Source organism: Lonchura striata, chromosome 11, assembly GCF_046129695.1.
Source record: "Lonchura striata isolate bLonStr1 chromosome 11, bLonStr1.mat, whole genome shotgun sequence".
Classification (NCBI taxonomy): domain Eukaryota; kingdom Metazoa; phylum Chordata; class Aves; order Passeriformes; family Estrildidae; genus Lonchura; species Lonchura striata.
In genome coordinates, this window is record NC_134613.1 from 20,231,089 (window position 1) to 20,247,697 (window position 16,609).

The 16,609-nt window shown below is 39.7% G+C and overlaps 1 long non-coding RNA gene across 1 annotated transcript in view; it reads right to left on the minus strand.

Annotated features, from left to right (window-relative positions):
- Nucleotides 1-253: 253 nt before the first annotated feature.
- The window catches only part of LOC110482990 (uncharacterized), a 55,552-nt gene continuing 39,196 nt past the window's right edge, over nt 254-16,609 (minus strand). The window contains exon 3 of the long non-coding RNA XR_002467493.1: nt 254-281. This is a non-coding gene — a long non-coding RNA (uncharacterized LOC110482990). The remainder of the gene's footprint in view (nt 282-16,609) is intronic.

The window sequence follows — 16,609 nt, forward strand, 5'->3', positions numbered from 1 at the left end:
TATGGCAGTGATAAGGCCCTACAACTCAAAGCAAATTAAAATATCACTGCAATTTTTCATAAAGTTAAGGCAATATTTTTAATGATGAGATGGAATGTCCAAGTCTGAGGCACTTCAGCTGCTGCTGGTGGTTTGTGGTTTATGTGGGAGCAGGTGGGGAGGAATGAAAGACTGTTTTGTGTTCAGAATGTAAAGCAGATTTTCTTCTGGTTCTTCTCTGGCACTGGTGTGACATCGTCTGGGTGGTCTTCCCATTGTTCATCCCTGTCATATCAGATCACCTGTAAGAGAAATCCTTTAATTACTTTGCAGTAATGTTTGACACAGATGAGCATGGCAGGAGAAAACATAGGCAGCGGTTCTCAGTTTTGAAGTTGAGAATCTGTGTTATGTTTTCCCTGAAGTAAAACCTGGTTTTCAGGTCCCACTTGGAGCTGCTGGGAAAACCCCATCTTCTGCACATTCAGCCTCCAGTTAAACAAAAGCTTCAGTAGAACATGGAAGTTGTGTGTAGGATGGAAATTATCAAGTCAATGGGGAAAGTGTGGTACAGGAATAGAAAACAGACCACGGAGCTGACTTAGACATATCGTGTGTCAGCTGAACAGATAGCTCTGGTTTCTAACTCAGTCTGTTTCAGACAGGATTTAATTTTGTCCAGACTAGATAAGTAGTGCTGGTGCTCAGTTGTAGGCAACTGATGGCTTCAGTTTATGTTTTTGATGAGGACTATTCTCTGGTTTCGTTCTGTCAGGGAGAGCAGACATTGCAGGGCAGGTCTGGAACTGGAAAGGAAGTGGAATAACAAAGTTAATGTTCCACCCCGTTTTTAAATCCTGTTTTCTATTATATGGCTAAACTGTAGACAGGGATTTGCCTCTTTCTCAATATGTTGTGATGTGAATAAAAGCCTTATGGATTCTGAGCAACAATGGGAATTTTGGAAGGAAACAGCACTTAGCAATAGTGAAAATTCCAGTTTTATGTTGCAGTGTGTGTGCAGTTTTTAAACCAATATGTTATAGTCCATTCAGTGTTAACCTAAAAGGAGAAAAAGTGCTGCAGCAGATACAGCTATCACTTATTTTGGTATTTATTCTTGAAATTTGCTTGGTAATATCAATCTGCAATACAACAGTCATTAACCCTCATTAACCCTATAGAAGTATGATCAAGACAGGTGTTCCCAATAGGACAAATAGAAGAGAGGTCTTATGCAGTAGGCCATGAAGTAAGTTGAAAATTATCTCCAAATAAATCTTAAAGATGAAACTAAATGAAAAAGCACAATAAAGTAAGGAAACTATGGTAGTGCTGAGACAAGCAGTAATTTATTAATGTTTGTCTGCAGAAAAGTAAAGAAACTCTGCATATCTGTTTTTCTTAATTATCTGGTTGACCTCAGTGAAAAGAAAAGCTGAAGTTAAATGCATAACATTTCTCTTTACAGTGTTTTTTCTCAGTTCCTTTCTTATGAGTACCCATGTGGTTTCCCTGCTTCTAAGCAGAGTGATAGCTCCAGTCATTTTAATAACCTCTGAGAAAGTGCTTCAGGACATATTTGCAGAGCTGAGGTTGCCATGCCACAGCCTTGTCTCCTTACCATGCTCCAGATATTGAACCTTCCCGTAACTACAATTACAACATAAACCACAAAATGTAGATTTACAGATTGTTTCAACAACACCCATTCAAATTTACTTATATTTACACTAGAAAAATTAGGGTAAGTGCTGTTGTGACCAGAGACAGAGACCGAGATCAATAACCAACCAATTCTTGGCTAATAAAGCACTTCTCTAAGGTCTATGGTTGCTTTATTCTGACTTTGAGGTTGGCCTCTAATGTCTTATCCATTGACTTTTCCCGTAAATATGTCTAATAGAGACCAAGCTGAACCCTGAGACAAAAAGATACACTCTGTTTGGTAAGAATTGCTAATTAACTTGGTATGTAAAATCTGTAGCTACTCTCTGCTTTTAGCTGGTCTTTGGTGGCAAATATGAATCTGTAACACAGGTATAAAAGTCAAAAATTAATTCTAAATATATAGGCAGGGGTTTGCTAAAGTGGCAAGAAGTTCAAATCTCCTTATTTCTTTTCAGTATGAGCATCCTGTGCAGTAAGGAACATGACTGCTGCAGACACATTTGGGGTGGTGTAACAGGATATCTTTGTCATGGGCTCTGGTCATATATATTTTACATACATCGATTAAAAGATAAAAGGCTTTTGTTTTGCTTTGTTTTTGACAAGAGAAACGAGTTACCATTGCCTCGCTTGTGCTAATCCATAGGAGCTATTAAATTAAAATTTAGGGCCTGGGTGTTTTTTGCTGTGTTGCTGCTCCAAGTCCCATCCAACCTGGCCTTGGGCACTTCCAGGGATGGGGCAGCCACAGCTTCTCTGGACAACCTGTGCCAGAGCCTCATCATCCTCACAGGGAAGAAATTCTTGATATCTGATCTGATTCTACTCTTTTTTTCAGTTTAAAGCCATTCTGCCCATGTGGAGTGTGTTCATTGGAGCTGTTGGAGTAAAAAAAGGACAAACTCCAACTGCTGTTCTTGCTTTTGGACTGGAAACAGTGGAAGAAGAAACAAAGGTTATGACCAGAAGGGTGCAAATTTCTGTGGTAATGGCCTAGTCTGGTGGGACACTTCATCTGAAGTATCCTGCACATTAAGTGATCGAGTTTTGCATCAGAGAAGAGGCAAACACCCTTTGAAAGGTGTGTGGTGACACCGTGTGAGTGGGTAAAGCTGGTGAGGTTCCATTAGCAACACTGATGTTGTGGTGAGTTACAGCAGCAAATCATGCTCCCCTTAGTGAAAATGCTAAATAGTACAGAAGTAAAATCATTGTCCAGTTCAGACTCTCAGGCTCTGCTGTTCTGTGTACATTAGAGCATCTCAAGTCCTGTTGACATCAGAGCTGAGAGAATGCACCTATCCAGCCTGCTTTCCCACCTCTGTGGGACTGGCAGGTGAGATAAGCCATGCTGCTGTGGTTATTTAAACCTGGCACACACTGCATTTCTTGTCCTGCTCATCTGCCTTGCTTTGCAGACTCCTCAGGTGGCAGGGCAGATGTCACACCTTGGGTAGGGCAGGTGTATGACAGAGTGGATGTGAGTCCTGTTTTCAGAGCTCTGCTCCTCTGCTTCAAAGACTTGGAATGGAAAGCTTGGTGCCTTGCTGATCTAGACAGGAGAGCCTGATAAACTCAGATTTGTAAGGGAAAAGGGTAGCTTTGTGAGGTTAAACCACTGGTTTTACTTTAATCTTTGTTTGGAGGGTGAGAGTATCACAAAAGATAAATCATGCTACTTGTCAAGTACAGAATTTTGGTAGGGTGAATTAGGAGGGTGGTTTTCTTTGGTGGTTCCTCATGGTGCACATGATGTGACAGCACTTTCAGGGCTGGTTATATCCCCCCTATGCTCAGGGAAGGGCTGTGCCTGGTATTGCAAACCTTCACATCTCCTGTATCTGCCTCTGGAGGATTTAAAGTTTGGACGAGGCCAGACAAAGAGTGCTGAGCCTTAGGTCAGATGGAGTTTGGAAGCTGTTAAACTTCCAAATTCAGACAAACTGAAGTCAGAGAAGATTACCCAACTCAGACTTGTGTGTCTGACCCAGTTGTCTTGGTTGTTGCTACTTCATCCAAGTGGATTCCACAGAGGAGGAACAGCTGCTGGATGTTGCCTTCCAGGTGACAATATTCTATTCAAACACATTAACCACTGAGAAGTGGTAGTTCATTCTTGCCATTTTCACTTGGAGTGTCACACACTTCCAAGTGATATGACTCTGTCAGAATTAGTCGTGCTTGCATGAGAAGATCTCTGTATTGTTACAGTGAACAAAGCAATTAATATGTCTTTAATTTACACCTAACAAAACAAAAAGCATGCATTTATTCCATATGACACGTAGACAAATTTTTCTTTAAAAACAAAGTTTCACGCTGTGAGTACAATTAGTGTAATTGTCAGCTCTTCTCTAAAAACAAATATGTATTAAGAGAAAAGCCAGTATTGTGCCCTCCTCTGGTGTGAAAATGAGACAATCAAAATCTATTGTAATTACCTCAGTGATATTATAATTAGCAACGATTAAGTTATTCCATGCTGTTTTATTCCTCTTGGCTACAATTAAAAAAGTATATATCTTTCTGTTGCACATTACTACTGATCATTTTACCTCCATACATGTCTCGTAAGTGGATAAATTAGAAGTAATTTTAAAGCACAACTCCGTTAAAACATATATCTTTCTATTTAACTGCTTTAACCCTTTGCAAGATCCCTACATCTTTTAACATCTGTGAAAAATAGCCTTGTTTGTTTGTTTTTAATACTCTGTGGGCCATTAAACCAAAGCCATAAAAATGTGGAGAGTACCCTACTTACTGGTAATAAATGATCTGGGTTTTCAAAAGTCACTATCCTAAGTGACAAACGAGTGATGCCAGAGATGTTTCGTGAGCAGGGACTCAGCATCACACCAAAATCCCTTTAGGATCTACATTCATCTGTACCCCAGTGGGTTTCTGGTTGGGAGGCCTGCTTTGGGCAGCCCAAGGTCACATTTTTAAATGTGGTGATTTGCATTACTTTCAGGAAGGAGAAGGAAATACTAAAAATAATGTATCTCTACCTGATAGACCAGGTATGAATAGTCCTTAGACATTTGCTGCTGTAGAAACCTCAGGTTTAGCTTCATTTTCTTCCTGACAGCTGGTGGATTCATGGGCTGTCCAAGGACTGAAGTACTCCCAACCCTTTTTTATTTTCCCCTCTAAAAGAATGTGTTTCACCTTGTGAAAAAGAACATGGATTAAGCAGGGGGAAGGCTGATTTTGGCCAATCTAGTATTTCAAGCCTTCAGGTGTAACAGAGACCAGTATTGTCGAAACGTAGAGTCTGTATTTTACAATAAAAGATTACAAAATAATTCACAAACATCTGTGTCCTGGTCATCAAAGCAAAAGCACTCACAACTCAAAGCTGAACACAACTGATTTCAGAACTGCTACAAAATATCCAAATTCAGTGTCCAAGAAGAGAGCAGATGCTTAAATCAGACATGTAAGAAAAAGCATCAGCCTGTTTTGCAACAGATATTAAAAACCCCAAAATAACCCCCACAAAATTCAGCCACAGTCGGTTTCCCTAAATGAATGATTGCATTGCTAACCAAAAAGCAGCAAAGCAGATGAAGAATTGTATGATCTGTAGGTCTAATGTATCAGCTCTAGGAGGAAATTCTCAGTTCTTTTGAAACTCCCTGTCCTGTTTGCATCCCCAGTATCTTACAAGAGTTAGTTTTCAATCCTGATGCTATCAGACTTGAAATCTCCTCCTCTCACTGATCATCCAGTCTAGCAATGCTTATTTTGGCACCACTCCAGGACTAAACATGGCAAGTCCTGGACCTTGGACCAGTGTAATTTTCATTCCCTGCTAAGTGCCTACATTTTTAACCACACAGAGGCAGAGCTCTGAGCCTCAGGCTTCCTTTGTGTGCGTGTCAGTGATGTTAATAATGTCTCTATTGGTATCTTGTCTCTGAAGTGAGCTCCTAAGGCTTTCATTTTGTGAGTGGAAATCCTTTCTAAAAACTATTCCATCTCTGACTCTGTGTGGGGTGCTGCAATCTAGTCTCATTAGAGGCAGAGAAAGCTCTTAGGCCAGCAATGGAAAGACAACAGGAAACTTTATTTCATCCAACTTTACCCCCAAAATTAATCTATGATTCACTTTTTTATTTTAGTCATTAAGTGTCTGGGTTTCAGATCTCATACTAAAAGGTCCCTGTCCTGAGGTTCAAACTCCTTTTTTGTGGGAGTTAATGATGTTATTCACCTTGCAGGTTGATAGTGCTATTCTGAATATGTTGGGGAGCTACTACTGAATTCCAGAATACCACTGATTCTTCCCTTTCACATTGGTGAGGGGAAGTGTGTCCTAAAAGGGAGCTTCTGGCTGAGCCTGGGGAAGCATTTACACAGGGCATTGAACCAGCCACAACACCAGTGTGAGCAGAGGATGCAGTTTAGCTCCTGCTGCAGCTGACTGATTCTTCTTTTAGCTTGCAACTCATCCTTTCATCTCTGCATTTTCTATTCAGAGTAGCTGGGGGTATTTTTAGAAACCTGTGTGCACCACACACGGGAGAAGACACAAGTAGGTAAAGCAGAACAGAGAGTAGATCTGTCCAGCAGTGGAGCATGTGTGTCTTACTAATGATATTTATTTATGTCAAATGTTGGTTGAAAGTCTCTTCCTGTAAGTGACCAGCCTCAGAAGTGGCATGTGGGAGCTGGAAAGCACCTGGATGCTGTAGGGAGACTGTCAATGCCCTCATTTATGTGGCATTTCCCTCCCAAATGTGCTTATGCTTCACTAGGTTTGAATGCCTTGTCTTCAAGGCATTCCTGCCCCCTCAGATGCTCCTTAGACACTCCTGTATTGGTATTATTTTGAGTTTTAAATGCTACTTTTTTATTTACATACTGAACACTCATTCAAGACCAACAATTGTGCAGGAGAAAAACATAGCTCTGGAGTCTGAATGTTCCTGATTTTGAGAGGTTTTAAAGGCTTCTCTGCATGTAGCCAGATGTGCATGTGCTGGGCAGAGATTTTTGTACGCACCATGGAGTAGCAGTGCTTCATTACTGGCCTTATGAAGATTGCCTCGTAAAAGAGCTTGGCAATGGGGTTATCAAAGTTAATGCTACATGAAAAATGGTGATTCTTACCAGTCTGCTGCAAGGGGAACCTGTTGTAGTGTTGTTGTGTGGATGGCAGTAATTTTCATTCCTGGCTTTTGGGTTTGCCTCACCTTGGGAGTACCACCAGCCCTGTTTTGCAATAAGTGTTGGCTCATTAGCACCAACACTTCTCTCTGTCACTGCACAAGCAGGTCTAACAAGTGTCAGTGGTGGCTGGATTCAGGTTGGGAATGTGCTGCATGGATGCAGAGGCACTTATTCAGTGATATCACGCTGATGTTGATGCACAGAGCTAGCTGGATTTTCAGAGCTCGTGGAAAGTCATCATCCTCATATCCTCTAAGGAGTCTCTTTTCCCTTTAATGTGGAGGACTGAGTCGGTGCCATCTTGCTGACAGTAATACAGAATTAGTAAACTAATCCTATTCCTCATTGATGATCAAAGGTAGGGCCTTGTAAAATGAGAAAAGAAAAATGCACAGACCAGAGTGACAAAAATAAACTGAGAGTAACTCAGTTATTGTTCCTGTTGCTGGTGAAGTGCTCAGTGCCATGCTGACAATGAGGAGCAAAGCCAGAATGAGCACTTTCCTGTTAGCATGAATGTAGCCCTGTCGTTAGAGTACCGAAATGATTTTAAGTAGACAGAGCTGTGCTGCCTTTGTACACAAGAAAGGCTAATCCCATTAAAAGTAATGGTCTGAGATTGCTCACTCCAAGTACTGTTAATGAGTTAAGTTTGCTCGGTGTGTAATGACTGCTCTCTGTTCTTTATGTCCTCCTTGCTGATGAACCACATAGCAGGAGCTGTCACAAGCTTAATTATGAAAATTTCCATCAGTGAAAATACCATTTTAGGAAGCAGAGGTAAATAAATGGCATTTGTGGCATCACTGGGTGGAGCACAGAGGGCACTCTCCTCTCCTCAGTTTTCTGGTAGATTTTGGAGAGCTCAAATTTAAGCCCAAGCTACTTCAATTTTCATAATGTCAGGCCTAAAATGCCATGTGAGAAATTGCATTTCCATGTAGGTGCAACTGCACAAATTCAGAGCAGGCCTCTTTTGCAGCACAACCTAATTTCTCCTTAGCCTGTAAAGGATTTTGAAACCTGTGAGATTATTAACATCTGCTTTCTCCTTTCTTCCGTACCTGTTTTTGAGCTTTCATGATCCCAAGTGCAAAAATCCCAAATCATGCTCCTGTCTCTATTCAAATCCATTAAATTTTGGCTTGGATGTAAATATCACTTATATATTCCTTTGGTTATTATGGCCACAGGGATCAAACTGGGTAAATTCTTCACATGAGGCATTTGGCCAGCCCAGGGAAGATGCAGGACACACTTGCCATAACATTTCATACGTTTGGAGGACCAGGACCCAACTTAGACTGAGTCATTATGCAATATTTTTTGCAACATAAAAATAATTATATTGATTAAGGCACCTTGGAAGGGACAGAAAAGCATCTTATGCATATGCAGGAGGGTAACAGTTTAGAGTTTTCTATCTTTTTGCTATTGAACAGGACTGTTTGATCAGCGATACAAATGCTGCTTGGCAAGGAATGTTGACTGTATCAGACAACATATGGTTCTAGAGCACACATTTGCAAATTAAGTGGTATCTGGTCACAAAATGTGTTCACTTTTTATTTTAAAACACACTCCATCCCCCCATTTTCAGCCACAGCCCATTTAATTCAGTGAGTGGATTATTCAATAGAAAACACTCTTGGATATAAGACAGATCGGATTCAATATAAAAAAAAATCTTAACAGTGACATTAATAACCTCAGTTCCAAGCTCAGAACTTGTTAGCCAGATCAGCCTCCAGCACAGTATTAATGTATCCATGAAAAGGAGGAAAGAAATTGTAGGTGCTTTTATTTTATATCCATATCTAAGCTCCTTTGCTGGTGACAGCCACTTTAAAGCCGTCAGCACTTGGGAACTGGGTTGTTTTTGTTTTTTAATAACGAGGTTTTCAAGCTGTGATGGCTGTTCTGTTAATTGGGATGCCATTTGTAAGACCTCGAGACCTGGCTCTGATCATAAAAAAAAGATCAGATCTTATGGACAGAGATATTAGGTTGAAACTGCATATTTAGGGAAAAGCCTGAGTACGAATTTTGCCAACATTGTCTAATTTGCTTTAAAAGAACAAAAATCCAAAACCTACTTGCAAAATTATCTTAAGCCTCAGGCATATGAAACAAGTCCCGAATCTCATTACTAAATTGTCTTCTGCTTTTCAGTTAGGCCTGAAAAGACTTTTATGTAACTAAACTCCAGTGGAACTTTATAGGAATTTAAAATCTCAAAGAGAGGGTAGGATCTGGCCTGTTGTATAAATCCATGATAGCCTGACTATGAAGCACTGTTTTAAATAGTACTGTTGCATGTATAAATAAAATCAGACCTGTTAGATAGAGTTTACTTCTGCTGGGTTGAGGCTGTTCTTCCATGTGACATTTATTAGATGACAAAATTAGCCTGTCCCACCTGGTATTGCTCTGTTGGAACTCTTCCCTCTTTGTATTGGAATTAATTTCCTACCAAGGCTGCAGCAGAGCAGTATCAGTGCTTTGATTTTCAGCATCTTGTGAGAAGTTCTGGGCTCTCTTAAAGTACCTATTAATTAAGCTAATGTGCAAAATTAAAAGAGGGCAGCTGTTCCTTATAATGTATGGAGTGGCAGACCTCAAAACTAGCCCACTACAGCCAAAGCCAGCTTTGCTTGCAGGGATAGTCAAATAACCAATGTTTTCATAGGGTTAAAGATGTTTCTGTCATGACCTCTGCTCTCAGGAATGCAGAACTGGGTGGCTCCTACTGCTTATTTCTTGTAAGTTCTCATTAATTTCTTTTAAATTCAAAAGGCTGATAGCCATGAAGTAAGGAGGCGTGGATGCTGAAAGGTCTCTGAGCAATAGATGTTGAACAAGTTGTTAAACAAGAGAATTGGATGTCTTTTTTCATCGTTCTGTATGTAGTATTGATTGATTGGACTTTGAATAGGTATTGGTTTTAGATAAGCAAGACAAAGTGAAAGATCAACAGCAGCCAGTGAGGATGAACACTGAAAAGGACTGTAAAGATGGTATCTTGTGAGGATCTGGTTAGACACAGTTCTGCTCTCTTTTGTGCTGCCTTAAATCTAAAGTCACTTGCTAGAACCCAAAGACCTAATGGACTAAATTCAAGGAGAAGATTAATTTAAGAGAGAAACTCAGTTTAGGGTGGTAGAAAGGTCAAAACTCAACAGTTCAACCTATCAAGGATATAATGTCAGTGGATATATTTTGATTGCACACCCTAATTTTCTGGTTGGTACTAATAATGATATGGAAAATAGTGAGAGATGGGCAATTGTCACTTGAAGACAGTGGCAGTGAGGGAAAGCTCTGGGTGAGAGAGTGGATTGGTGAGAACCCTGAAATAGGGAATGCAGATCTAGGCCTTGCTTGATCACAGATACACCAGGAAAATTTGTGCCAGTTAAACCAGACTTCTCAAGCTCTGTCTTTTAAATTTTTTTTTCCTGCCCTGTTCTTTATTAGCAGTTTCTAATAGTGCCTAGCTGAAGGGACTCTCGACTTCAAGTGGAGCAATATACATTTGTTCTGTAATTAAGAAATCAAATTAGCAGGAGTGCGGGTGTCATCCATCCACTTCATGCCTTTAGGACATGAAAGTAATGAATTGACAGACTCTGAGCCCAGTGAGATGCAGAGATGGGTGCAGAAGACCTTGCAAGGATAATTGCACAAGCAGCCCACGGAGGAGGAAGTGAGTTTGTGAGTGCAGTGCTGCACTGTGGGGATGACAGCAAGGGCTGCCATGCTCTAAGAATTATCAGCCAGTTTGTGATGGGGATCCTGCCTGTTAACAGCAGAACTGGAGAATATTTTCTCTTCAGAAATAGGGAATTTCTGTTAAAATCATTCCAAGCTAAGTACTGGGGGTGGTTTTGACTACCAGCACAGAACAAACATCCTGAGTCTGACCTTTCCTAGACTTATAAATTTAAAAAACACCCCACAGAAGGCACTGGAGGTACCAGTGCACTGTGGTTACTGCTGTGTAAGGAATGCCAGCCCTTCCTCCTCAGCCTCACCAGCCTTTTGTTTTTCTTTTTACTGAGATTAGAAAGTAAAGCATTAAACTTTGACTATTCAGTCCTTTGCTGTATGTCACAACCTCTAACGTTAGAAAAGCCACTCCTTTTACTTAAGCACTTAATTCAATTTTTATTGCGCAAATTACGCTTACCCAAGCAGTACTGTTTAATTGATTAATAAATTACCATCGACTGTCAATGTTCTTGGATTTCCTCTCTGTGCTATTGGAAGCGCTGCTGACAGTAATTAAATAATCATTTCATCACCAGTGATGATTGAGTTTATCTAATTCAGTAGCTCTCTTATGTACCTAGTGTTAAGTTTGGACTCTTATAGGATTATATTGATTGATGGAGGAAGACCAGAAAGATTGCTATCATGGGTTGTTCCTTGCATTCAGAAGAGGAGGTAGGAATTGTCCTGATGGGTTATTTGACACATTTTTTTAAAACCTTGATACCCCTAGTGCTGTAACGTGGCTTATTTAAAGTTCAGCTTGTAGAACTCACTAATTTGTGTTTTCACTAATGTAGAAAAAAAATCTAATAAATGATTGCTCTTCGGGTCAAAAAATATAAAAAAAGAAAAAGAAAATAAGAAAAAGAAAATAAGAAAAATCCAGCTTCATCACATTATCCTAAGTAAACCTTTAAAAATAATAGCATATATATCCATATACAAAATACTTAAAAATGTATCTTCTGTGTCTCATCAAGTTAATCACTCAATTAACATTTTCTATTTCATGCACTTCTTAAGTAGCATCTTGTAGCTCTTAAGAGAGAGCTACAGAGAACACTGGTAGCACCAGGTAAAGTGTCCCCCAGTCAGAACAGGTATTTGGGTTTGACAAAAATATAACTGAGATAATTGTATTGAGAGAGAATGATGAAATGTGACAAGCAACAGAAAGAGCTCATGGAATTTTCCTCAGAAGAGTTGTCAGGGCACAATTCAAGCCCAATTGATCAGGGATGGCTTTAGAAAAATGAAATTAATTTTACCATCATAACAAAAGCAGATTAAATGAAAGGACAGAAGCTCAGCTACCTGGTGATTTAGTCTTGCAAGTTCTCCTGGAGGCAAAAGTGGCATTTCCAGGCAGAAGTATACTTTTACCATTTGCAGATGAATGGATAGTATCAGGAACTATAATCTGGGTGCAAGGAAATGCTGTGGAGAACTGTAGGTGATCCCCAGTTTCAGTGTTGCATTTTTTTTGATTGAGTTTGAGACTAAACTTTCACTGTAAAATGTGCCATAAGTAAGTGTGATTGTTGGGAAAGCGGGAAAATCTGAAATTAACCATGCAAAAGTGGTGAGTGGCTGACAAAAGATGACCTCAGGGACACGTATTTTTAGAGGAGCACAGCAGGCTCTGTGTCTGATCACAGAAGGAATGCCTTTGGAAGATCCTTTATTACAATCCAGAGAAATTTCTCCACCACATGCATTACACGTGACATTTAAAATGAAGGCCCAAGTCATGTACAGAAAGTTCCTCGTTCGTAAGTACCAGGTGGTTTTGAGTCTAAATTTAATGAGAGTGAAGAGCAAAATACCCTGAAAGGGAGCAGATGAAGCACTCACGCAGCTTTTCTGACAGTGACAAACTATCCAAGCTCTGCACTTTTTGCTTTATGATGCTTCTGTCACCTCCTCAATGAAAATGCCATCTTATTATGTACAGTGGGTGTACATTATTCTATATATATTCTAAATCATTTGACTATTTTGGCTCTCCATTAATGGCAAATTACAGTAAAACTCTAAAGGAAATGTCTGTGATGACTCTGTGAACACTGAAAGAATTAATTATGATTGATTTTGTTAATTAAGTTCAGTGGCTAATGTCTTTACAGTAATGGGATGCTTAAAAGACAAGAGTCAGTGTTAAGTGTTGTACCTATAGCTGAGTTGAAGAGGTTCATTGCAAGGTGGATATCCATCTCCATGGACAGGACAGGCTGTCAGGGAGTCACTTCTTTACTGTAGGCTCATGAGCTTTAGATGAAATTTGTGGTAAATAATTATCATGCAAAACCCTCCTTGTTTATGTGGCACCGAATACATTACATTCAAATGATGTTTCTGCCAGTTCTGTTTTCATACTGGGTCTCAGGGCTTGGGAATGATTCTGGTCTAAGTTTGCTTTCACTCATGTCCAGTTGTGTTCAGTCACCTGCCTAGAGACTCGGTCTTTCCCATTCAAAACTGGTTTCTTAGAATTTGCTTTCATGAAATATTTATTAGTGAATCCTCATGGAAGGTGTCTTTGCCCTCTGGCAATTGCCTTCACTCCTTATTCCCTGTATTGTTCTTGTGTTCCCCTGTTGAATTTAGAAGAATGAAAAAGAGGCTAAATCCACCCTGTGAACACATTCTGTATGTATGTATATATGCACATATATGCACTCCTGTGGAGTTAGAAGCAGCAGAAGAGAAGATTTGTAATTGATACAAATTCTGCTTCAAAAATGCAAACCCCCCAGTTTGGCATTGACAGGAACATGCAGCTGGGTGGCAAAAGCTGACTTTGTCCTCATGACAAACATACTTCAGATAAAAACCTCAACACAGATCCTTCTGAGGCATTGTATGTTATCTCAAATAGGCACCATAATGCCCAGTGTAGATTTGGCCTTGAAAATTATTTCTGTAGCTGGGTATATGTTGCTTTAAAAGAAAGCTGCCACTTTCTATCCCTGTACCCTTGCAGAAGCTTGCCAAAAAAGGTTTCCCTCTTTTTTCCTGCAGAATTATTTGTTTTTCCTGACACAAAGGAGAGTGCTTTGTCATTGTTTTCTGTATAACATTGATGGATTTCGTGTTGAATGGGTATTGGGTTTTAGTTAAACATGACAGGGGAAGAGATTTATAGGCAGCGGCCGCAGAGGTTGTTTGAAAGGCCCAATAATGCTTCAGTGCACAGATGTGTTTTCAGTGTTCTCTGATGGTAAAGAACCAAGCGGCTCATATACACTCCACCCTCATTACGGAGCAATCCTTGAAAAGCCGAGTGTTAACAACTATATAGGTTTCTTTCTTTGGAGTTTCAAAGTAAACAGGATTCAAGGAGCGGCCTTATGTCAGGAATGCTGTACTAATGAGGACAAATTATATTCTAATCAGGTTTCTCCATTATTAATTCCCTGTTATTCTGCTCTCTTTTTTTTCCTCCTCTCCTCCTCTTTGTGTCCAATTTAAAGTTGCAGAAGAAACATGGGGTGGAGTGTTTTTCTTCTGGTGCTTGTTATTCATATTAAGTAGTCTATTCTGCCTTTGGTGTGATGGTGGGTGTTAAGAATTTAAATCCCCCCTAATGCATTGATAGGATAATATGAACCACCACCCAGAAAAAAATCCTATATGGATCTCAGCAGCTAAGGGGTACTGGTGTGGTGTGTAATTTCTACACACAAAACATAACTCATTCTAGTTCATTGTGGCCCTACATAATTTTAAGGATTTTCTTAGACACATTTTCATATTTTGCCTCTGTAAGGAAATGTAAAGAAGTGAGTAGAAATATATAATGCATTACTATAATTGCATTGTTCTTTCTTCACTCTGCTCTTCTACATACATTCTTAAAGCAATCCTCCAACAAAATTAAAGTACTATTAAAATGTAAGATTGAATAAATAAATCTTATTTGCATGCATTGCATCTTGTTTATTTTACCTGTGTCCCTTGGCTTGGCCCCTGTGTATTAAATACTCCATCAGGAAGCACATGCCAGCTGGGCTTTCACGGAGGGCAGGCAGTGAACCATGAGAAGCACCAGCTCACAGAGTGTGTACTCTCTGTGAACAGTCCTAATGCATTTGGGTCTGCATTCTGAAATTCCTGCAGTTTCCACCACAGCCATGTTGTCATGAATTTTGCCTTACAGTCTTGAGCACCTTTGAAACACTCAGGGCATCTTCAGCGTTTTCCCAGGAGCTGGAAAGCTGCAGGTGGCACAGCAACATCTTAGTGGAAGTACCTGGGTCACAAAGTCCAGTCCTGTCACTGCAGGTTACTTCATCATAGAGTTCCTTTAATGAAATAATTAAGCTCCATCTTAAAAGTCACATTTTAGTGCTACATTTAGCACTGCTTAGATTGTTTGAAACCTCCTCCTCATTTCTCAGTAGGTATATTGCCCACCAACACCTTTTTTTCTTGTTCTGGCACTGTCCACAGTTTTTAATTTGTTCTTTATTTATCTGTTCCAGTCCCACTTTGTGTTCATCCTCCAGCCATCATCTTCCTCACTCTGCAAGGTTCAAATGACCAAGCCTGCTCAGTCATCTCTTGAAAGATGGGCTCATTTCTTCCCATCAGTAGGTCCTTCTTTCCAATTTGAAATACTCTTTCTTGGACATCAACGTTCAAAAGTCTGCAACATAATCTGGGAAAGGACTCAGAAGGAGCTGGTATCATGGAATTAGCACATCCTCACCTTCACTAGAGAAATCTAACCTGCTGAATAGAAAAGAATTCCTTTGCAGCTGGATGTATTATGTTGATGATCCCCAGCAAGAACACTGACTTCTTTTCCCTTACTCATTCCCAGATGCTGAGAATGAATTTCCAGCAGATATTCTTGTTAGTTCCCAGAAAGCCTTGCAATTAGAGTTTTTTAATTATAATTTTAATTTTAATTTTCCTCCCTGAGGTCATAAAATATTAATAGGATCCTCCACTGTCTTGAGGCTGAGGCATTCCTCTTTTGAAGAACACACCCCAAAAGTCTCTCAAACTTGTCCCAAAACTCAAGGAGCTCACTGTATGATGTTGCCTGTACCTCTCTCTTATTCCAGAGCTAGAACTCAATTGCTCATTGAGCAAGCTCACCTGGATTGAAAGCAAGCAGCAAAGAAAACTCTTAATAGTAATTGAAGACTCATAATGCATTTGGGTCTAAATTTTGCAATAAGGTGGATAGACCTGAATGCTGTGTTTTTGTGCAGACTAAAAACAACCATAGTTGCTCATACAGATAATTGGGTATACACCAGTTTACCTTCAATCTGTAGATGTCATCCAGAAGTACAATTCTCATCAAGATAATTCTTTCACATCTTCTGTCATAAACCCAATTACAAAATACTTCCGGGATAAATTGATGTCCTACCGCTCTTGACATCTCTGCCCCGAGCCTTTGAGATATTTACATATTCTACAACACAGAATGACCCTTCTGGAGTTTGGTTTATTCTTACAAATAGTATTTAATAGTTTCTAATCCCAGAAGTAATTTCCTTCAGTCTTGTCTTGTGCTTGGGTTTAGGGCATCTTGAAAAGAGAAAAGACGCTGAAAACATAATGCAAGGGCCCTCAACTTCCTGAAGAAGGTCCCTCATGCAAGGCAAATGGAGGTGACAGTCAACATGGTCACTGCAAGTGGGGGCCTGGTTTTGAGATAGAAATACCCTGAACTGTGTCTGCCTTTAGTTCTTAGATCTCTATCCTGAATCTATGGTCTTCGTAGTTATAAATATTTAAGTATTTATATTCCTATTAATGTTTTATAGTATTATTTATTAAATACTAGAGTTTAGAGCAATTTGTCATCTGAATAAAAGGAGTGCTTTTCATTTAAAGTCCAGCTTGTGCTGCAAAGTATCAATGTAATACAATGTGTTCAAGATGTTTTTTTAATGCCTATTCCCCCCCTCAAATTGGATGCTGGCTTTCAATTTTAATATTGAGCTACCTGAACTGAATTATTTATCAACTTTAATTGGATTTGCAG